Here is a 23,973-nt window from a genome sequence, read left to right as displayed (position 1 = left end):
GTGAAAAATTTCGGGTAACCACCCAATCTCCGGGCTGGAGCTGGTGGCCTGGACCCTCCGTCTGCGTCGGCAAGGCGTCGTAAACCTGTTGATGAATTAACCTCAGTTTAGCAGTCAAGTCATGTAAGTAATCAATCAACATCGGAAACTCAAGATCAGAGAATATTCCTGGCCTAGGAACCCCCCACACATTCGCAGGACGGCCGAACACTATTTCATAGGGACTGAGCCCTATTCGGGAGTGTACAGTCGCCCTAGTTGACAGTAATGCTAGAGGCAAAGCATCAGGCCACGAAAGTCCAGTCGTAGCTTGAATCTTCGCTAATTTTAGTTTAAGGGTGCCATTGTACCCTTCAACCAATCCAGCTGACTGGGGATGATTGGCGCTATGGAATTTCTGATTTATTCCAAGGCCCTTACACACACTCTTCATCACACTTCCAACAAACTCACTTCCGTTATCTGACCACACGACTCTAGGCATTCCATACCGAGGAAAGTATTCCTTCAGTAGGATTTTCGCAGTAGACAAAGCAGTATTGTCTTTGAGGGGATAGGCCTCGATCCATCGGGAGAATGCGCAAACCACAACCAAAACGTATTTTAGGTTATTGCATCGCTCCATATGGATGAAGTCCAATTGGATCACCTCAAAGGGATACAAAGGAGGAGCAAAACTGCCAGGGGGAGTTGGGGTTCCTTTGCCAGGATTGTACATTATACACACCATACAATTCTTCACCAAACGTTCAGCACACTTAGTAATTCCATCATTCTTCCACACATCAGCCAACAACTTGCAAATACCTTTCGCGCTAATATGTGCTAACCCATGTGCCATTTGCACAACGGCCAGTACATACGCATCAGGCAACATCCATCTTTTCTGATCTGACAAATCAATCCAGCAACCATTCACATCCAACCTTCCCGTACTTTCTTTCCACTTCATCTTTTCAGTGTCGGTGGCCTCATTCTGAATTGCTTTCACACTCTCTATAGTATTCTCACACATACTTGATTCTGTAGGCCACCTAACCGAATTCGTCACATACATTCGAGTGCTAAGGTTCCGGGCAGTCTCCTTAGCAATCTCATCTGCAAACGCATTACCACGACCAACATCATCCGTCACTTTACGATGCGCACTACATTTAACAATTGCAACTTGAGCAGGCAAAGTCAATGCATCCAAAAGATCGTTCACAAGCTGGCCATGCTGTATTTTCGTGCCATGTGACGTCAAGAAACCACGTTCTCGCCATAATCGTCCGAAACTATGCGCTACACCGAAAGCATACTGACTATCGGTGTACACATTCACACGTTTACCTTTTGCTAATACACATGCTCTAGTAAGAGCGATCAGCTCTGCAGCTTGGGCAGAATTCTGATTCAATCTCGCAGTCTCAACAACAGTATTCAATGTCACCACAGCATAAGCAGTAGTCACATCACCATTCGGCAATTTAAAACATGACCCATCCACATACAGGATGCCATCCGGGTCTTCCAATGGGGTGTTTTTAAGGTCCACACGACCTTTTGTTTCCTCCTCTGTCCGCAAGTAACAGTCATGTTCTGTTACTGCATCTGACTCTGCACTAATTGGTAACAAAGTTGCCGGATTTAGGACATTACAACGTTTTATCTGAATGTGGCTTGCCAAGAGCGTCAATTCGTACCCAGATAACCTCGCACTCGTCAAGTGCTGAGTTTTCGTACGGTTCAAAAGAGTATCGACTGCATGCGGAACCATCACCGTAAGCATATTATCCATGACCAATCCTGCTGATTGTCGGATGGAGACCGCAGCTGCCGCAGTTGCTCTCAAACAACTCGGCAATGCTCTAGCTACTGGGTCTAAGGTCGAGGAAAAATATGCACATGGACGTTGCTTACCACCAAAAGGTTGCGTTAAGACGCTTAAAGCACAACCTTCCCTCTCGTGAACATATAACGTGAACGGTTTACTGTAATCAGGGGTACCTAACACAGGAGCCGAACACAATGAATCACGTAATTCAGAAAAACTTTTCTGACATTCTTCCGTCCATGGTAAAGGAGTCGAAACATCCTTGCACGTAAGAGCCACCAATGGTTTCGCTAGCAATGAAAAATTAGGAATCCACTGCCTGCAGTACGATGTGATACCTAGAAAGGCACGCACATCTCTTTGGGTTTGTGGCACAGCCATGCGCGCAATCGCTGCAATTCTCTCTGGGGTCAATCTCCTTCCCTCCTTTGACAATAAGTGACCTAGGTAGGTTACTTCTTGACAACAATATTGGAGTTTAGAAGGTGACACCTTGTGATTTAACTCACAGAGATGTTGCAGCAACGACACTGTAGCAATTTTGCAAATGTCCTGAGTATCAGCAGCCACCAATAAGTCGTCGACGTATTGGATTAAAGCCGCACCAACCGGCAACCTAAACGCATCTAGTTGACCCTTCAAAGCTTGACTGTAAATTGATGGACTTTCACAGTAGCCCTGAGGAGCGCGTTTGAACCGGAAGCTACGTCCACCAAGAGAGAAACCGAAAAGGTCCCTGCTCTCTTCGGCAATCGGGATGCTGAAAAACGCATTTTTCAAATCAATCACCGAAAACCATGAAGCTGTAGCTGGAATCAGAGTCAGTAGCGCCGTAATGTCAGGCACAACAGGGAATTGAGGAACCACAATTTTATTCACCTCCCGTAAATCGATAACAAAACGATAAACAGGCGGTTTGGTAGGATCAGTACGTTTAAGAATGGGCAGTACAGGACTATTGCACACGTTTCCCCGAGTTTCTTCAATGACATCTTTCTCGATCAAATCATAGATGATCGCTAACAAAGCTCGTTCACCATCAAGGGAGATACGATATTGGGGAATACGTGGCAATCGCACATTCGATTTCAACTGAACAACATAAGGGGAGATATCAAGTAGGCCCACGTCATTTGGACCCGTCGCCCACAAAGATGCAGGAAGAGAACTCAATTCCGGTGGAAGCTTATCGAGGGACAAGTACATGGGAGAGACTACCCTCTCTCCTAACGTAAGCTTTACACCCGCAGGAGAACAATACAAAGTCGCATACAAGCGTTTAAGCAAATCCAGACCCAAAAGATTTTCGCCACAACCAGTAGACAAAATCAATGGAGCTTCGAGCTCACGTGGCCCAATTTTAAGGGGCAAAGGGCGCGAAACTGGATTGCTAACGGGGGCGCCAGAGAATCCAACGGAAACATTTGTTAAGCCAGACAAAGGTGCGCCAGGGAGTTTCGAATGCATGATAGAACTTTTCGCTGCACCAGTGTCCAACAGAAAAGGCTCAACGACGCCCGATGTAGCAACTGCGACGTAAGGCCCTCTCTGATCAACCGGAACTGATACCACTCCCTCTCCTTGTCTTTGGCTGTCCTAGTAGTTACTATCGTCAGGTCCCTGATCGACGTAATAATCGTCTACATTGTACTGCGCAGATCGTCCTTGCGATGATCCACGTTGATCGAAACAGTTATTAGAATTTGATGAATGGTCAGAGCGATCATTCTGAGCACCACGACCTCTACCACGTGATGCGTGCTGTGCACCACCACGACCTCCTCTAGACGAATTACCACCACTACGGTCATTTAAAGCAGGACAATTGAATTTAATGTGTCCCTCCTGTCTACAATAAGCACATTGATTGTACCCTAATGAAGATCTCTGAAAAGATGAATCATTACGCGGCTGCGATCGATTCGATTGCGACTGCGATCTATTCTGCTGAGGCGCATTCTGATTAGAACGCGGCGGATATGCTTGTTGTAACAACACTTTAGTTTTCAGCTCTTTCGTCTTTTTATCGGCACGGTCATTTTCCTCTTTTTCTCTATTTTCGTAATATTGTGCCGTAGCCAATATCTGAGCTGAGGTAGAAACGGCCCATGAACTTTCTGAATTTTTCAATTTATGGCTCAAGTCGGGCAATAAGTTCGATACGAATTTATCCACAAACAACCTCTGTCCACCCTCAGTACCCATATCCTGCCCACTATGATCGACGAATGTTTCCTCGAACCTCGTAAAGAAGTCTGAAACACTCTCATCTTTCTTCTGCTTACAGGCTGACAACTTGTCCCAATTTACCCTCATAGCTGGCATAAGCGTTTTCATTAATGTAATGATTCGCTGGGGAAGAAGTTCAATCAACTGATCGGGTTTAGTAGCAGCCACTTGTCCAGCGTCTGCCGCTGTAATGGCAGCCCAATCACCACCTAATTCATTCGCGTGATCTTGGTGACGAATCTTGGCCCATACCGGTTGCGGTACGACATTGCCAAACAACATGTCGATATCGGCCAGATTCATTATCGTAGCGTCTACGAGCTGCGATAATTCTTTGTAATACCCCGCAGGATTTTTGCGAGGATCAGGCAAAGTTTGTTTCACCTGAAGCACTTCCGATCGTTTCCAAGGGAGGTGTATCCACACTCTCTGGAAATGTGCTGGTATTGGAGCATTAGCATTAGTATTATCAGCGGGTACCCAAACTGGCGGAACTTCACGCATAGGATATTGGCCAGACCCATCTCGTTGTTCAATGTCCTCAACGAACAATGCATGAGGAATAGGAGCGGGACGAAGAGATAGCAACCGCTCAATAGCACGTCGGACATTAGTGTCGACTATCAGTCCAGTTGCGAACTGAAGCCGGAGTTCAGACAGGGCGGTCAGCACCTCGTCAGGCGCATTGGCCGCTATCTGATCATGTAAGAACTTGCACATTTCATCAAACACATATCTCTGAGTAGGTATGTTGAATTGATCAAACGTTTCGAGGACAACACGAGGTGGATTTCTAACAGGGTTTATCATCCAACCCATCGCCATATTGTATAGCGCAACACGTTCTCTATTACCAGGAAGCTGGCTACGTCTCTGTGGACCATCAGAACCTGCAGACCCAAAAACAGGTCCGAGCGACTGAAAGAAGTTTGTCGCAAGGGGAGAATCACGATTACGAGTAGAGGGAGAAGAGTAAGACACAGGACTAACAAGAGAAGGAGTAGAGACGTTAGCAGCAACAGGGGTTAACAACACAGGAGCAGTAGCGTGAGCAGTAGCGGGAACAGGAGTATGTGGAAGCGGAGGAGCAGTAGGAATAGAAATAGGCAAAGGAGCAGGAACAGTCGGAAGAGCAGGTGCAGGTTGAGGAACTGGTGGAGGAATAACAGGTGGAAGAACAGGTACGGCAGGGACCACAGGAGCTGCGGTACCCTGTACGTACGGAGGTGGCGACTTCATAAGATAGGACATTAAAGAATCCTCAACTGCCTCTTCCTTCTTATCCGACTCCGTAGGCAAAACAGGATAGCATTTGTCTATGGACATACGCTGTAATCTCTCAAACACTTCCTTATCCTTATCCTCCTTATCACGCTGAAACTGCTCAGCTTTCTTCACTATAGTAGCAACAGTATCTCGCTGACTACGTTTATTTTGTCTGATCTCTTTCTGTCGGGCTTCTTTGCGCCAGAACCGAAAGGCATCAAACATGGCCGGCCTTGATTTACGTTCGAACAACTTTATTTCCAAATTATCTAAGATCGACGCTTCGAAGCTACCGTGAGGTGGCCAACGAAGATCGCCGTCTTTCTTTGTATATTTGATCCAATAATCGTTAAAAGCAATCGGGCCTAGCCCATGTTTGCTATATAAGTCATATGTAGGAGTTCCAACCGGAGGTATCGGACACGAGTCCTCCAGCAGGGAATCCGCACCACAAGGTCTAAAGCAACTGAACAAAGTACTGCGACCAGGCATCTTGCACACTAGCCGAGTTTCACAAACTTCAAGGGTTACGGGATTTCGGGATTTACCAAGTCCCAGCAAAGAACTAAACCCTCGGTCTTTGGCGGCTGCAGTCGTCAAACAAATACAACAACAACAAAGTACGCTAGCAAAGTGTCACCGACAAAAACACTCACACAGCGTGTACAACAAAGACACCCGCTAAAGTGTCTACAACAAAAACACTCGCTAAAGTGTTTACAACAAAGACACTCGCTAAAGTGCCTACAACCAAGAACTCTGGGAGCGACCCACAAATACTTAACTCAAAGATCAATGGCGTCCTCAGGAAGGCCCGTCAATCGTCTCGCTATACCAAGGTCTACGCCAGGCGCCAAAACAGGTCTACAGTCAGGGCAGCAGTCCGTCGCAGCCGTTAGGAGGCGGGAATCTTCGCGGGAAAAGTCTTCGGGCCACTTATTTCGACAACAGGATCGATGAAGCGGGGTGCACCTTCCCTCGGAGATTTCACACGAAGTTCCTCACGATCGTCGGGCTTGGACCGGTACCACTGATGCAGCCCCACGTTGGGCGCCAACTGAAGGACTGGGTTCTTTGGACCCAGCGGTGCCAGGGCACAACACCTGAAACCTTCGTGGGTAACCTGCTCCGGCGTACAAGTCACAGAGACACGGGACACTTCCTTCGGCGTCAAAGAGTCAAGGTTTATTTACTGCAGGGAACACAGAAGTCACAGGAAGTACATCGAGTGTAGTTCGGGGAGACTGCTTCAAATTGTATTTGTGGATCGCTCCTTTTATACAGTTTTTACCCATACGATAACATGATACACAATAGTTTACAACCTGGTTCCCACAAGTCGCTCTCAGAGGGGTCGCTTAGATCACTTTGAAACACACAAGATCCGGAACATAAGTGCGGAAACATTTGGCGGTTCCCAACTGTAAAAACCCATCTTCCCACCATTAGCAAATTCCAATCAGCAGTAAAGTAGATCGAAATAGGAACGAAGACAGGTGCAGAGGAAGACGGAGACAGTAGGGAGATCGGAAAGGGTGTAAAAGGGGAGTGTCGAGAAGCACGAGATACAGGCATCAAAGGGACGTGCCTAATGAGATGCACGACTGAGACAATAAGCCCGTGCGGCAAGATGAGCCTCGAGCGGCGCCATCTGCCTTACAGTAGCATCCCCCTCGTCATAAAGACACTTACAAAGAACATGCGTCTTCCGCCATATCTTGGGAGTCCCAGGGTCGCGAAGCGGACAGCGTCCGTTCGCTGGCTACTTGAGGGCAAGAGACAAAATGGATGCCGTATCTAAGATGGAACCCGTGGGTACAGATGACAAACCCACATAACAAACGAACGGTTTAAGTTAGCACAGCGAAACTGCGCACACTTACAAAACTCGTCATTTGCGGTTCATAGATACTAGACTCGACCATATTCGTGCGAGTTAAAAACACCAATTACAATTGTCACGGAACCTCAGCTGTCACCCCTGCTCTTTGCCCTATATATGGAGCCATTTGCTCAGAGGATACGTCAAAATCCTGCTGTGACGGGGTGAAGTTCGGGGGCTCCCATCATGCAGTTAGCCTCTATGCTGACAATGTCATACTGTCCCTGGACAACCGGAGCATAGCTCTCCCGGCCTGCATAGCAGAACTAGACACTTTCGCTAGAGTTGCGGGATTTAAGATGAATATGGAAAAATCTGTGGCCCTAGACTTGTCGCTTACGCCGTCCACCAAAGCTTACTTACAAGACCTCTTTCCCCTGCACTGGTCGTCGGACCAAGTGCCGTATCTCAGAATCCAGCTGGCCCCCACCCTGCCAGCCATGATCACAGCAAACTATACCAGCCTAGGGGGGACGATTCGGGAGGAACTGGGACGTTGGAGTTGCGGCACACTCTCTTGGCTGGGCAGAATAGAGGCGGTTAAAATGACTGTCTTGCCCCAAATTCTCTACTTATTCAGGGCTTTACCGCGACAGCCACCTAAGGGGTGGATTCAACAAACGCAGGCAGACCTCTCGCGGTTTATCTGGCAGGGCCGGAAACCAAGACTGAAGAGGGCGCTATCCACGCTTGACCCGGAGGCCGGGGGAGCTGGGGATACCGGATTTGCGCAAATACTTCCAGGCGGCACAACTGCGCTACCTGGTGGGATGGAGCAGGTGGGAATCGGACAAGCACTGGCTTTTCCAGGACCAGACAGTGGCGGGTCGACCCCTGCAGGAAATACCCTTTCTGCGTAAAGCTCATCGTTCCGCAAATTTATATGCCTTCTTTATCACAAGAGTTCCCCTGCAGGTATGGGACACCACTAACATTACACACGGACTCACCACGTTCCCTTCGCCGCTTACTCTTCTGGTCGATAATCCGGACTTCACTCCGGGACTAGAAAAAGCGACCTTTACACACCTGCGGACGGCGGGGTGTCGGGCCTTATCCCATGTATATGGCCCAGAGGGCGCTATCCCCTCCCCACTCTTCAGAGGGGAATACTCATTGGCGGAGACGGACAGACTGCATTACATGCAGGTCCGCCACTGGGCATTACACCCGCAGGTGCGGGAGACAGCGGACTGGAAACTCCTACCTTATGAAAGATGGCTCATATCCCGTACCTCAGACGCGAAATTGATATCAGACCTTTATAAGTTCTTGCAACCTCCATCCTCACATTTTTATAACTCAGGTAGAGATTGCTGGGAACTGGAATTGGGAAGAATGTTAAGTCATAAAGAATGGGATCAGATCTCATACAGAGCGCGTCACTCCGCATACCATACGGGACTCACAGAACACTGACTAAGGTATCAACTTATTGGTACTACACACCCGAAAGAATACATGAAATAGATCGCGGTTAAGATATCATCTGTTGGAGGGACTGTGGGCAAGTAGGCACACTAACGCATATCCTGTGGGAATGTCCGCTTTTGCAATCTTATTGGAAACAGGTGATAGATGATATTGACACTCATTTCAATACCGAACTACCACGCTTCCCCGCATACATACTACTGGGACTGACGAACCGACTAATGTACCCCCTGAGATCCCACAGGGGGCGCCAGATTGCCATTGCACTAGGCTCTGCGGTGCAGAATATTCTTACACATTGGCGCACCGCCACGCCCCCCTCTGTCACAGGGTGGTTACATAGATTATGGCATGTGCTGGGCATGGAGAAACTGTCAATCACAGTAGCTGGGGATATAGAGCAGTTTGACGACCTTTGGCAGCCATTCCAGTCCCTGCTGGTCACAGAATTCAGAGAGCTCACCTGCCCGAGATACCTTTGCCTTTTGAGGCTCACGAGACCTGAAGGGACAGCATCTTGAATGGACTCCGGACATGGCTTCCTTGCTGGAGGGCGACAAGGAAAGGCGGGATGGGGTAGACCGAAGCACTGGACGAAGGGTGGGCAGGGAGGGGGTTTCTAGGGGGTGGAGGGTTCGGGGGGTGGGCATCCAGGGGGGTTCAATCTTGTTTTGCAACACTTCTTCTATCCGTGTATCTTTGCGGACTGGACTTCGGCTAGAATATCACCTGAAGAGAATTTGTGCCTTGTGTGCGCCTCAGGCCAAATCGGTCCCGCACCTTCTATGCAATGTCTGTTCTGTTTCCTTTTACTTGTGTTGCACCAATAAAAATAATTTAAACTTAAAAAGCTTACGGTCTACGGATATTTTATATAAGGAAAACACTCAACCTCACGGCATGCTTCGCCATCTGTCTTAAAATGATGGTGCTCAGTAGAAACTTATTGTGTATGCTTTGACGCACCTGCCAAGTATCTTAGGGGCTTATTTATGGGATTTTGGCATCTTGCTGCACTATGCTACACCAAAGTGAATAGGCAGAAATGCATCATATTTTAGCAATATGGTGCATTTCTGCCTTTCTCCCTGCACTGGCGTAGTTTTGGCAGCCTAGTGATAATGTAGGCCTCCATTGCATGCAGGAGTGTTTTTGTGCAAGAAGGCACAACTTCCTGCACCAAAACAATCCTAAGTCCGTTTTTTCTCTTTCCCAGAGTGCTGCAAAATGCAGAAAACAAAGAGGAAAAAATGAGGAGAAATAAACATATTTGTCCTCATCATGCCTCCCCTCGGGAGACGTAAGAAGTGGGGCAGCGTCAAATTTCATGGGTGTTGTATGAGGTAACCCACCACAACACCCATGGACCACCTCCCGGGCACAGAGTAAGGCAGCGTGCGTTGCCTCACTCATGATTTATGAGGACACTCACAGCCTAAGCAGGGTGGCTTTGAATGGCTTCATCAATTGAAATGAGAGCCCTGCGTCATGCAGGTGCTACTTTACGTGGTGCAAAAGTGATGCAGGGATCTCATAAATTTGCCCCTAAGTTGTTAGTGTCTCATTGCTGTTATTCACTCTTTACTTAGGAGCTTACTTATGCGAGGCCTGCATCACTCTTGCACCACCTAAAGTAGTACACGCGTAACGCAGTGCTTTCAATTTAATTTATGAAACCATGCCAAGCCAATCTGCATGGATTTGTGTGGCCTCATAAATCCTGAGTAATGCAACATAGCACAATTCACTGCATCACCATACTCTGCACCCGGGAGGGGTTCCATGAGCGTTGCAGTGGGTTTGTCAAATGCAAAACCCATGGAATTTGACGCTGCCCCAGATTTACAAAGCCAGGTAAACTTGTGGAAGAGCCAAATACTTAAGCCTCCCAATGTGAGGGGTAACAAGGAGAAATGTGTTTATTTCTCTTCGTTTTTCCTCTATGTGTGCTGCACTATGCAGCACATATAGAAAGAGGAAAACAACTCTTAGATGCCCCTTCCAGCTCAAAAACAATCCTGCATGCAATGAAGGCACCATGGTGCAAGGGCGCATATGTTGTCGCTAGGCTACCAAAACAGCATCAGAGCAGGGAGAAAGGACAGGAATGTACCATAATGCTTAAGTACGGTGCACTCCTGCCCTTTCACCTTGTCTCAGGGCAGTGCAACAAGGTGCCTTGCTGCGCAGCCCTACGCCAAAATCCCATAAATGAACCCCTTAAGGTTAACACGCCATTTGCTTATTAGGGCTGTTTAAAATCTTTATGGAGATTTATTCCTTTAATGTGTGCCTTTCCTTAGAGCATTTGTAACACTCTAGACTAAATCAATAGCATGCATACCATAATATAAACAATGGCGCACAAGAAGATCAATGTGTTTATTTGGGATCTTTATTTCAATTATTAATAACACGATTCTCACTCCACTTTATTTATGACCCAAAATCCTGGGCAATTACTAAGTTGCAACGTTGGATTCACCTTTTGCTGAATATCATCTTGATAGAACTGTATCCTCGTCCATGTTCAGCCCTGGGTATTGATTGCGTACACTTGAAAGAGCAGCGTAACCTTTTACATCTCTCCTGTAATCTAAACTGCGGTACAGCGTCTCTTGGTTTGCGTTACTGGCGTGAAGGTATGTTAGCAAGTGTTTTATTTAACCTCAACAAATTGTTCGCAGCATTATGCCCTCTCACTGAGGAAAGTACTGCACTGTGCCTTCATTGTATAATGAAGGTTTGACTGAAAAATAGCCTAAATCCTGCTTAATTATCTGCACAGTAACGTATCTGGGTTGAGTTTATTAGACATACAGGAATATTTACTGACATTTTACACAAAGCAGCCCAGCAAGTGAAGTTGCTGTGCTGCGCTCTGTGAAAGAGACAGATCAGGACACCACGCAATATTGTGAAAGATGTGGCGCAGTTCTGCTGTCTTCATTACCTCCTTGTCCTGTCTCCCCGTCCCATTCCTTATAAGTGAGCAGCTAGTCTGCTCCACAGAAACCCCTACCTAGCTGAGCTGTTTGCACTTCCCCCTAGGATGACATCACCTACACGTGACTATAAAGGGGGAAGTGCATCCATTAATCACCTGTTCTTTTTTTTCTGCGTACGCAGTTGCCTGTTACCTGGCTGTGCTGGAGGTTTGCCTTCTTATGGGTAAGTTTTTTTTGGCTTTCTGTTATATTTCGGCTGTTTCTCCCCCCCCCCCCGTGCTGCCTGGTTTTTCATTACCGGCGGTCTGGGCTTTTAATGCGCGGCTCGCGTTAGCGGCCGTTTCTGCCTGTCCTCGCTCACCTTGTTTGCTGGGCCTGCTTCAGCGGCTGTTTCCTTGGTGTTGGCAGTCCGCGATAGGCCCTGCTTTAGCGGGCGGGGTTCCTGCTTGTGGAGATTGAGGTGCACTGAGTTTCCTGTGCTTTTGGGGGGGGGGGCGAGTTTGGCGTTTGGCTGGGTTTTTATTATAATACTGGCCTCCTTTTTCCTGCACTCATGTGGGTCCAGGTCCTCTGGACATTGTGTCCTTTAAATGGGGTCCTTCCTGGCTGTATTTTGGTCCTTGCTTCTGCCTGCTTTTGGTGTTTGAGTCTGGACTGGTTGCTGTCGTGGATAAAGGGGCTTCTTCCTCTGATGCCCCTCTTGTTCCCCTGCGCCTCCTTATTGTTGTGGCTGCTGCTTTCCTGCTTGGGACGCGGCTGGACCTCCTCCCAGGGTGCCTCGTGTCTCTTTTGATTCCACAGGCTGCTGCTGAGAATGTCAATGGTCCTGTTGGTGAGGGGGATGTACGTGGTTTGTTCAGGGTGCTGAGCTCGCTGGACTATTCACCCATGTGCGGTCCTGTTTGGGCTTTTTCTCCTCCGGCGGTGACTGTCTTTTTTACGCAGTATGTCCTGCCTGCTCCTGACTTTTTTCCTTTGCACGGCCCGGTACGCTTTGTGCTGTCTCGCGTATGGAAGGAGGTGGTCATGTCTTCTTTTCCTCATTTCCTGTCCCGGCGTTGCCTTCTTGGGGGTTTTGCTACTGAGTTCCCTCAGGCTGTGCAGGTTGTGGATTTGGTGGCTGGCCTTTCCTCTCAGGGTTTGGTCATTTCTATGTGCGCCCTTCCTACGGACGCTGTGGATATGCGTGTTGACGGGGTAGGGTGGAGTTCCTATGCTGCTTCTATTGTTTCTGTCCGGGCAAACACGTATTCTTCCTATATGGTTCAGTCACTCCTTATGGACTGTCCCTGTCAGTTTGCTGAAACGACGGCGAGGATACCATGCCTCTATTGTCTCTGATGGAGTTGCAGGTACGTTTCCTATCGGACTGCTTCTGGCACTTCCATTGTTGCCAGTCGTCATGTTTGGGTGCGTTCCTGGTAGGGGGATTCTTCCCAGGAGTCGGTCCTCCTTTTGTTTCCCTTTGTGGGCTCTGGGGTGTTCGGTCCTCAGCTGGAGGGTATGGTCGAGCAGTCTGCTGGGATCCGCAGGCTCTTAGCTCCGGACCGCCCTCCTTCTCGGGGTCGTGGGTTTGGTTCCCGTCACGTTTTGGGCCTCCTGATCATGGCGCTTCTCTGCCTTTTCGTGGCAGGGATCGTGGCCAGGGGGCCCCTGGAAGTGCGAAGCCCCGCTCCGCTGCCGGTGTTGCCACCCCCGCTTCCTCCTCTTCTCGGTGACTGTCTGCCTTTGCCGGTTGGTGGTCGCCTCCAATCCTTCCGCACCCTGTAGTTGTCGGTTCCGGATGCCTGGGCGGTTCAAACTGTTTTGGAGGGTTGCCATATGGTGTTTTCCTCTCCTTCTCCTCCGGGTTTTGTACGGACTCCCCTGCCCCGTCTTCCTCTGCGTTAAGTTGTTTGTTGGCAGGTGTGCGACTCCTGTTGGTGAAGGGGGCTGTTGTGAGGGTTCCTCCGCTGGAGTGGGGCTTGGGTTGCTACTCAATCCTCTTTCTGGTTTCCAGGTGGGACTCTTCGGTCCCTCCGGTCCGTCCTGCCTCTGGTCCTTCCGGGTGGCTTCCTGCCATTCCTGGTTCTGAGGATTGCGTTTCTGCACGTTCCTGCCCATCCGGTTGGCCAGCGTTTTCTGCGTTTTGCTGTGGGGACCCTTCGCTCTCAGTTCTGTGTGCTGCCTTTCGGCCTGTCTTCAGCGCCCGTGGTTTTCGCCTTGCTCCTGGCCCCTCTGGCTCTGTCGGTTGTGGCCCGGGTGTGTCTTCTGCTGGGTTCCTTCTCGGCCACTGGTGGTCCTCCCTGGTGCCCTCTCAGTCCCTGATGTTCCTGGGGACTCTCTTCCGGATGGCCCTTGGCCTGGTGTTCCTCTCCCGGGGGCGCCGGCTGACTTTGTTTCATCTCCTTTCCTGGCTTCTTTCCCAGTCCAGGGTGTCTGCCCTTCTCTGGTTGCGGTGTCGGGGGGTGTTGGCGTCCGCTCTGCTTCTCCCTCCTTGGGCCTGCGTCTGTACCCCCTGTTGCATCGTGTTCTATCGCACTGGGATCCTGCCTCCTTGGCCAGCAAGTCCCTGTCGCTCCGGGGATTCGGACGGATCTCCTGAGGTGGTTGTTCTCTCCCTCTATTTCCCAGGGGTTCGGTCTTCTTCCTCCTCAGTCTGTGGTCGTGTTGTCCACGGATGCCAGTGCTTTGGGGTGGGGTGCCGTTCTGGGTGCCTCCTAGGCTCAGGGTCGGTGGTCCGGTTTCGAATCCCTCCGGTCCTCTTACTGGACGGTGTTGGGGCGTTTTGGTTGGCTCTTCTTTGGTTTGCTCCTCTCCTTCGGGGTCGGGCGGTCTCTGTGCAGACGGACAATCAGGTGGTTAGTTCTTATGTGCATCGTCTGGGGGGGCATGTGTCGTGCTCTGTTTCTCCTGTCCCGGGGAATCGGCTTTTGGGCCGAGTCGCGTCTCTTGTCTCTGATGGCAGTCTATCTTCCGGGGAAGGAGCAAGGGCCTGCAGATTCTTTGTGCGGGGTGTTCCCCTCCTCGGTGTCCCTTTGTCTGTCCCCGGTTCTGTTCAGCCTGATGGCCCCCGGTTCCGCCTTCCTTGGCTGGACCTGTATGCGTCCGAGGAGTCCGCCCTTATTCCTTGGTTTTGCGGCATGGTTCCCTCTCCGTTGGCGTGGGCTAACGTTGCTTTCACTATCCTTGGTCGAGGGGTCTGCTGTTTGCCTTCCCTCCGTTTGCCTTAATTCCGAGGGTCCTCCGGAAGACTCGTTGGGTTCGGGCAGTGGTTCTCCTAGCGGACTCCTCTTCTCGGAGTTGCCTCCCTGCGTCACCTCCGGCTGGGGGTTTGGTACTTGAGAGGTTGTGTTTGCTGGGTCTGGGTTGCTCGGTTGCGGTTGCCCGTTGTCTCCGGCTTTCTCGGCGTCCTTCCACCTTGATGTTGTATGGCCGTCGCTGGGAGGATTTCTCCTCCTGGTTTCTTGTGCAGGTTCTCTCTTCTGCCTCTTGTGTGGCCATGAAGGTTTTGGACTTCTTGCAGGATTCTTCCCTACGGGCCCTGTGGCCTGCCATTCTTGCTTTCCGGGGTTCTTCTGTTTCCTCTGTGTCCCCGTTGGTGGCTCGCCTTCTGCGGAGTTTCTTGCTTTGGCGTCCGGTCTCTCGCTCTCCTGTGCCTCCTTGGGACCTTCCCTTGGTTCTCCGGGCTTTGACGGGTCCTCCTTTCGGGCCTTTGGGCCCCGTGGCCCTGAAGTTCCTTTCTGCTAAGGTTGTTTTCCTGGTGGCCTTTACTTCCGGGCGGAGGGTTGGTGGGATTTGGGCGCTGTTGGCTTCCCCCCCTTCTTGCGCTTTTGCGATGTTCTTTGTCCACCTTGTCTCGTTGGGTCATGGGCGCTGTGGTTTCTGCTTCCGCTTCTGCCCACTGCCCACTGTCCTCTGCCTTCTTCCGTTCAGGGTAGGTCGACTAGGAGCGTGTCGTCCTCCTGGGCCATGTTCAGAAGGGGCCTCGTTGAGTCTTTTGCAATGCTGCCGCGTGGGCTTCTCCCCATGCTTTTGTTTCACATTCCCATCTTCGGTTGGGGATGGCGGCCTCTGCTGCTTTTGGGGCTTGTGTCCTGTCTTCCGTACATGATTTGTGGTCTGTACTGTTTTCTATTGATTGAAATGGACCTGTTTTTTCTCATACTTTCTGGTCTGTTTTTTTCTCACAATCACCGTGTGCTTGGGTATGGGCTCACTTATCAGGAATGGGACGGGGAGACAGGACAAGGAGGTAATGCCCGGTTACTTACCGGTAATACACATTACTCCGAGTCCTGGTCTCCCCGTCCCATTCCTGAGCCCTTCCCTCCCTCCCTGGTTTGGGTTTTTCTTTGGGTGGTTGTTTGTTTTTTCGTTCTGGTTTTCTTTGGTATTTTCAGGATGATTAATGGATGCACTTCCCCCTTTATAGTCACGTGTAGGTGACGTCATCCTAGGGGGAAGTGCAAACAGCTCAGCTAGGTAGGGGTTTCTGTGGAGCAGACTAGCTGCTCACTTATCAGGAATGGGACGGGGAGACCAGGACTCGGAGTAATGTGTATTACCGGTAAGTAACCGGGCATTTGGTGGTGCCCTTGTAACTGCCTAGCGCTAAGGCAGGCACCCCAGATTCATGGTGCAAGGGTCCATGCATTGCAGTCAGGATGGGTGTTGCGCAGGAAGGGATATGTTCCTGCCCAAAAACTATTCTTTGAGACTATCTCCTCTCTCTAATTTTGTTGCAGAATGCAGCACACATGCACAGAGTAAATAATATGGAGGAAAAATAAAGATATTTCCCCTCGTGATGCCAGCCTCAGACATCATTTTGCCGCAAGCACCTGTTTACAAGTCTATGTAAATGCACAGGATTGCCCATACACCACCCCAGTAATACCTACCTGATGCAAGGTATTTCAATGCACACTATGCGCTCTGTTGCTTACATATGTCTTTTACAAAGCTATGGAAATTCTGATTTGTGTGGCTTTGTAAATACCAACATGGTTTTTTCCTTGGGGCTGTGCCCAAAAACTGGCACAATTTGACAGAAAATCGCAGTACATCTGGGCCACGATTCTTAGGACCCGATTTCTGAAAGTGTTGCACGGTTTTACACTACAAAACACAACGCAAAAGATAGCATCAATTTACCATCTTATGGCTCACATGCACAGTGATAAACTGTGTAGAGAAACTAGAGCACCCGCTCAAACAATGTCTCACGTGTGCCTGGTTAGATTGTAAGTTTACGTAGAGTGCAAGAATATGATTGTGTATTATTGTCGGTTGCAAAAACAGCGTACTCTGGTGCGCCCAAGATTTTATTGTCTGCTTTGTAGTCCCATTTTTAATTCACGTTTGCATTTCAGGTTGTATTTTTGGCTTTCACATTTTTTATAGATTGATTTGTTTTAAGTCACTTGTTTGTCTCTAAAGCGTCTTGACACCTGGTGAGCCTGAATTCTGCTACTACAGCTTCAAAAATATTAATTAAGCTGATTAAATGAATCGATGTATAATTATATCTAGAGAGATCTGTTTATGTGTGCAATATGTTATGCTTCATATACTTATATTTCTTGCAGGTAGCACTAAAGAGTGTCTGTGGAGCCAGAGGTAAAAAATCAGATATGAGGAGCAAACTTTGAGACAGCTTGACAACATCACTTTCATCTCACCCATGATACTTTTTACAGCTTGGTCGTGTGTGTCCTATTTATAGACCTACTATCTCACGTATTTGTTGAAGTGCACGGCTGGAATTAACTGTCAAACGAATTTTTTTTTCTTCTACATTTGCAGTGGAAATATGGATGATAACTCCTCTGTTTTGATGGAGGCAAGTCGTCTCGGGGCTTGTGTTTCATAGGCAGTCATTCCATGAGATATACTACAGTACAATAATATGTTGTTACTGTAGATCAATGGCACAGAGGGCTACTAATATATCACCGCTGACAGCCAAAGAAGTATTATTCTAGAAACCGAATCTTCAATGGATTTTCTGGAAAAAGAACATGTCATCTTTTGATTTTTAGTCAATAGATGCCAAGATTGGGAGGCGCGAGGGACTAGCGTCTTGAGAATTAACTTCCTGTGTTTCTACATGTTTTTCCTAAGTTACACATATTCTCATAATCGTACAGGCCCTTTGATGAGGTTTTTTTTATGAAGGACGAACCAATCTCTGTTAGCAAGGCTTATTCTCAGAAAATATTAGCATGGAGCTCAAAGTGATCGCCCACCTGGCATTTAATGACTCGCTATTAGTGGAAACATCTGCATTCAACAGAAAGCACCGTCACCCAATGTTTGAATCCCTCCACCCTCTTGTTACACGCTCCACCACCTCTCTGCCTGCCTTCTTCAAAAAGGGACAAACACATTTTTTTTCAATCTCTTATTTATGCCTTGCACGTCATAGGTACTTGATTGATTTGCAGGGGTGTGACGCAGGCACCTGCAATCACGTGGCACGGGGGGAGGGGGGCCAACACTTCAGGGGGACCCAAGTACATCAGGGACCCTCTTTCAACCTAAAGTCAATGAATATCTGTGAGACTCAGGGGCCTCACTTTCTATTCTACACGGGGGCCTTATCACTTTGTGTTAGGCACTGGTGATCTGGGGGCATATTATCAAGGAAACCCGATAAACATTGCATTTACTGCAATAAAAATTCAGCTTTTGAACTTAACTACCTTTTAATATGGAAAGTGCAAGTGGTATCCGCACTGTATGAGTTACAGGCTGTTAATAACTCTGGGGCATATTATCAAGGGGGTTTATCTCCGCTTTTTTGGCTTTAAAAGCCAAGAAAGCGGAGATAAAATTATCTCCCTATTATCAAGCTGTCGCTAACACCAGTTAGCGACAGCTAGTAGGAGATAGCGACCATCTTGGGCCCCGCTTTGCATGTCAGTGATATTTATCACTAATTACATGCAAAGTGGGCGTGCCAAGATGTTAGAGACTGGAAACAGTCGCTAACATCGCTATCTCCTATTACCAACTTTTGGAGATATTCGCGCTAAGCGGGAATATCTCCAAAAGCTAACACCTGCCCTGAGCAGTTCTTAGCCATGTTATCCAATGGGAGGTAGATAACATGGCTAAGAGCATTTGCTCGATAATGCATGAATATCGCTGACTTTTCAGCGATATTCATGCATTTCGGCCGTTTTTTATCGCATTTGCGTTAAACCTTGTTAATAGCAAGGTTTATCTGCGATAAAAATCGCCGATGTGCGGCGATAATTTTTGTCTCTAAACAAGTTAGAGACAAAAATTATCGCTAGTTGTTGGTAATATGCCCCTTAGTGCGAGGGGGTTGCAGGTTTCAACGCAGGAAGTTAGGAGACTTTCAGCCAGAGCAAGGCAATAAATGACAACAAACCAAACAACAGTGCTTTCAAGAAAATAAATAATGTAAACGGTACTGACCAAGTTAGTAAAACAAATTAACAAATAATAAAAGCATTACCACAAAATGAGAGTGTTATCTATTGTATATATCAGCAGTTATAAAAAAAAATGTAAGTGCAATTTTTTTTAGGGCAAACATCAGTTATTGGCTACAAAATGAAACAAAGAAATGCGCCACTATGGGGCAGAAGTAATTTATTTTTGGCACTGAAATATCATAATCCCCTTAGAGAGTCTGCTCAGGAAACTAGGATTTTAGAATATTTCTGTCCTTTAAAAGCACAGTTCTATCCCGTTGTAGCAGTAAATGGTACTATTTACGAAGTAACTGATGGAAAATGCCCAGATCTTTAGTACTGATTCGTCACACTCCAGTCCATGTTTCGAGTACCAGCTCCCCACATTGTTATATCCAAAGACAATTACTCAATAGCATCTGGTTAATGAATTCTCTTTGCGTCAACTTCAGCTAGCACAGTGCGTAGGGTTCTTCCTCTCTCCAGAAGTTGTTTCACATGGTTTGGCTCATAAAATGTCCACTTGCTACTGGTCTACCTGTTCAGTCCCTCTGGCTCATTATCATGCACGCGCTTCCACTTTAGGAAATATGCTGTAAGAGTCTAGTAGGACCTCTGCAGAGGACCTACACTTCTTTGTCCTTATAGAACAGCAAAGGCCATATTATTTAATTCTTGGAGCAAGCATCCAGGTACAGACAATCAGGATAAACCTGGCGAGAGTATATCTATGCACAGCCCGTTGGCAGGCAGAGGTATATTCCTCAAGCAGGCAGTTTTCTTCAGTTTGTCGGCTCTCAGCGCTCTCCTATTAGAGTACTTTGCATCAGTTTCCGAAAGGAAAACTTAACTACAATTGGTGACAACCCCTAAGCCAATCATACTAACATTCTCACATTAAAAGTGAAGCTAACTTTACACAAAATAAAAACAATAAATGAATATAGGTGCATAATTAGTAAACTGATAGGACCCTGCATGAATTGTAGGCCTAGGCAGAGTTCGCGGAGATCTGCGTAGTCACACAAAAAACTCTGCTGTGCTATGTAGAGTTCTGCAAGCGGCGGAGTGCGTTACATCATACCGTTCACGCTCATTTTTAGCGGCAGGTGTTTGTACAGCATAAATAGCACCACACCCAGCACAAGAGGGTGCTGCTTCTTTCGGCTGCTCATGTAGAAGTTCTATTTGAGCAGCAGCTTCCTCTATGCAAAAGGAAGGTTTCCCATTGAGAGAGGTGGCGACCATCGGCGACTGCCCGCGTTGCGAAATCTTGGTGCGAGATGGTGTAGCATTGGATTTTCCTGGCTTGCGCTCACAAGCATAAAGTTGGCAAATGGAAGCAAGGAAAAAATTGTGCTCTGTCGGAACTCTGCGTGCTCGGTAGAAAACAGTGTGCAGAAAACTCAGTGAACAGAGCAGAGTTCACCGCCCAGGCCTAATGAATTGAAAATTTAATAGGAGTAAGATAACAATTCTAACCAGAGTTAATGTTCTTGCAGACTGAGGGCCTCATGTACAAGAAATTGATGCATTGGCATTGATGCATTAGTTTCCTTGCTCCTGCGTGGAATGCCCTTGCAAAACTATGGATGGCCTGTATTTATAATACAGGGCTCCATGGTGCAAGAATAAACAGATGCACAGATTAACAGATGCATCAGAAAATCCAAAGAATTTGGGGGCATATTACCAACAACTAGCGATCATTTTTGTCTCTAACTAGTTTAGAGACAAAAATTATCGCCGCACATCGGCGATTTTTATCGCAGATAAACCTTGCTATTAGGAACTTTATCGCAAATGCGATAAAAAACGGCCGCAATGCATGAATATTGCTGAAAAGTCAGTGATATTCATGCATTATCGAGCAAATGCTCTTAGTCATGTTATCCACCTTCCGTTGGATAACATGGCTAAGAACTGCTCAGGGCAGGTGTTAGCTTTTGGAGATATTCGCGCTTAGCGCGAATATCTCCAAACGTTGGTAATAGGAGATAGCTATGTTAGCGACTGTTTCCAGTCGCTAACATCTTGGCTCGCCCACTTTGCATATCATTAGTGATAAATATCACTGAAATGCAAAGCGGGGCCCAAGATGGTCGCTATCTCCTATTAGCTGTCGCTAACTGGTGTTAGCGATAGCTTGGTAATAGGGAGATAATTTTATCTCCGCTTTCTTGGCTTTTAAAGCCAAAAAAGCGGAGATAAACCCCCTTGATAATATGCCCCTAGTTTGTGCAAAAGTCATGCTTTGCTGGAGTTCGTAGTAAAACTGATGCAACTCCAGCAATGTATCAGATCACATGGGTGAGTCCCATCTTAAAAGTCCTGTGTCAACCTTATGCCTGATCTGAGCAGGTAACAAGATTTTGATGCAGTAAAGCATAGAGTGACACAATGAAATATTGTAAATTTCACTGTGCCACTTCTATGTGGCTTTTGCCTGGGAAAGCCTACTCTGTATACATTATACCTGGTGCAGGTATAATGGGATGCAGGGCTCTACAAATTGGTGTATTGGACCCACTGTGTCAGTTTGTAGATAAGGAGCAGTGTGGCGCACTGATTGCGCCACTCCTGTTTCAAAACTAAGTTATGCAGTGGCGGCACAAGGGGCTTGTACCTGAGATCCTAAGGGTGAAGATTCTGTTAGAGATCCAGTTAACAAAAGGCAAACACACATAGCATAATCACCAAAAATATAAGATAGTGGTTGTTTGTCAAATGGATGAAGCTGCTTTTCAATTGACATCAATGAGGTAGAAATCAGCTGTAGCTTAGATCTGTTGATAAGTGAGTCTTTAATAGCTTCGGGAAAGTATGAAATGTTTTATTCTTAGGTCAGGTGATCGAGGCGTCTAGATTGAGGCTAATGCTTCTGAAAACAACTGAACTCGTGTATATGAGCATAAGAATTTGAGTTTCAGAAAGTATTACCCTCCTCATATAATGAGCATGTTAGTGAGTTACATAGGTAGGTGAATTGCTTCATATGACAACCATCCGATCTCCCCAAGAATTTTAGGAAAATAGTAATTTTAATGAATCTTCAATTGTGTTCAAAATGCTTTACAAAGCTCAAATGGGAGCCCATTACTATCTCATGCTTTGCCATTTTTTGAATCATTTTTTTCAAAATTCTTTATTCGACTGTCACAAATGCAGTCATAAAAGCATGTAAAATACATATGTATACAATTCATTATCGAAAAAATACAACAAACAGATAAAAGCAGGTAATCATAAAGAAATTAAATAGTGCCATAATCCAATGTGGATGTACTTATTTGAGACTCAGTTACTAGGATAATGCAGTTCAACTGGGGATCAACCTTCCATACTTTGTCTGAATTTCAGGGCTGTTTTTAAAAAGTTACATGTAAAAAAAAAGCTATCATCGTGCAGCATTTGGAGATATAACTGAGCTGGCTTAATTTGCACAAAGTTCAGTTTTTTAAGCAAGGGTTTTAAAAACATGTTCCGTGGTCTCGAGTAAAAAGTGCACAAGAATTAAAAAGTGAGCCAGGTCTTGCGGAGACTTATTGTCGCAGCCGCAAGGTGGCAGCACTTGACCTCTATGGGCTCACTCGGTACAGCTAGCAACAGGTGATATAAACCAAAACGGAATCTGCTCAACAGGAAGTGCTCATGTCTTGATATATGCCAGGATAGATATGGCTCAGAACGTATACAGGTCTTAGTTAGAGTATGACTCATTACACTACCCTTCTTCAGCTCAATTTCTTCCCTATCAAACTGTCGATTTAGTAGGAAAGTATCCTTTACATAGTTAGCGTCTTTCTTGGATATGCGCTGAGGTGCTAAGTAAAGATCCAACCTGCCCAGATCTTTGAGGCAGTTTCTAATGTATTTCAGCCAGGGTATCTTGAGTTGCCCTTCCCAGGTGAGGGCTTCAAGGAGGATATTGTGAGTTAGTGGTATTGAGTCATTCATCCAGCAGTTCAACCAGCAGAGCAGAGGGTTTACAGCAATTTTATCTCCTAGGAATGGAATGCCCAGTTCCTCATGAACGGAGAAGTTAGCGGTGCTTTTTGGTAAACACAGGACCTGTTTCAGGAAGTTATTTTCAATAGTTGTAAGGGCATCCGCTGGGGCAAAGCCCCATAGTTCGCTTCCGTAACAGGCAACCGCAATGCTTTTCGCTTGGTAAAGCTTCATTACGGCGGACACTGGGGTGTTACCCATTTTGCGTGCAAAGTCCATTATTCCAGTGTTGGTCCTTAGTATTTCACCTTTCTTTTTGTTTATGGCAGGGCCCCATGAAAGTTTATGATCAAACAATACTCCAAGGTATGAAAAGGTTTTTGTAGATGGTATTTTTTCCCCATTGACTGAGAAGGGGTAACGTTTTTTTGATCCTGAGCATACCATCATAACAAATGATTTGGAGTTGTTGACGTTCAGGCCACGTAAGGTCATAAATTGAAGAAAGGAATCTAATAGTTTTTGAAGTCCGAGTGGATTTTTTGAATCTTCAAGCGATTTCAGTATCTCTTTTTCAGATTTAGAGCAAAAAAACGTTGTCACCTGTTCATAAGTGATTTTGGCAGTTTATATTAGTTGCAAGGCGTTTTCTCTATGACTCTTCTATGTTTAGCTATTGATGCATCAGATTTCTTGTTAAAACAAACCCTCTATGTTTGCTCTGGATCACTTGTGGTTTGATTTGTATTTGGGTCCCTCACACTAATAAAGGCATTGGTATGCTCATAGTTTACACCTGCGTTTGCTTTTTTTATGACACAGTTGGCCATTTATTTTGTTAATTTAAAATAAGTCATTCGGAGTTTGCATTGACTTTCCCTTTTTTTTCCATTCTTGTCCGACCAATGTCTGTGTGGCAGTCCAGATTTCCTTTTCATGTTGGTATTTAAAGCCTCCCTAAGCAGTTTCTATGTAGTGTTTTAAGCAATTACTCAACCTCCAAAAGTGGCTTTAAATGATTCC

Source organism: Lissotriton vulgaris, chromosome 4_1 (assembly GCF_964263255.1).
Source record: "Lissotriton vulgaris chromosome 4_1, aLisVul1.2, whole genome shotgun sequence".
NCBI classification, from domain to species: Eukaryota; Metazoa; Chordata; class Amphibia; order Caudata; family Salamandridae; genus Lissotriton; species Lissotriton vulgaris.
This window is presented reverse-complemented; position numbering follows the sequence as displayed.